The sequence below is a fragment of the Schistocerca cancellata genome, chromosome 2, assembly GCF_023864275.1.
Source record: "Schistocerca cancellata isolate TAMUIC-IGC-003103 chromosome 2, iqSchCanc2.1, whole genome shotgun sequence".
In the NCBI taxonomy this organism is placed as follows: Eukaryota; Metazoa; Arthropoda; class Insecta; order Orthoptera; family Acrididae; genus Schistocerca; species Schistocerca cancellata.
The window spans coordinates 984499314-984500050 of record NC_064627.1 but is presented as its reverse complement, the minus strand read 5'-3'; positions in this window follow the sequence as shown (position 1 = coordinate 984500050).

Sequence of the window (737 nt, the reverse complement as noted above, 5' to 3'; positions counted from 1 at the left end):
TACCACAGTTGCACAAGGACGTTCTGTGAGTGTTAAAGGAATTTGTGTTTAACCTAAGACCTGTAAGGTAGGAAGATACCATCTCACACGTGCAGAGTTCAGAAGCGATATAATTAGACAATGATCTCAATGTCGGTTCCACTATACTTCCTGTAAAGGAAAAGTTGTCGCTAACAGAAGTTAGTGTATGCGTTCAGGCGTAACTATATGTTAGCAAACAATGAAAATCTTAGATTTTCATTATTCAGCTTTATTTTTACTCTTAGCATGACTTCATGACATAGCAGTGTTAGCAAAAATACATACAGGATGCTAAAATATTGATATGGGATTTTCACAACTAAGTGAAATTCCTAACTAACGTTATTTAATAGTAAGGTGGTGGATGATCACGTCTGGGGGTCGAAAAAATAAAAAAAAAAATAAATGCAGTTGGAGCCAGAGATATCAATTAAGTTAAAAATGCACTTAATGGATGCGGGCAAGTAAAGAGCAATCAGAAAGAAGTACACTTTTAAAACAATTCAATAGCCTTAGGTTATAAAGCATTCTACAGTGGCTGATCAATTCTTTTCGTTAGATCGGATATCTTGCATTTCTGCTTCGATTAAGACCAACAACCGTGAATATGTTGAACTATAGGTCATGGTTGAATGTACGAAAACAAACCGTAGTTGTGAGTGTCGTAAATCTCTCTCGACGGTTCAACCCCAGCCTGATGCATTTCCTAATCTTTG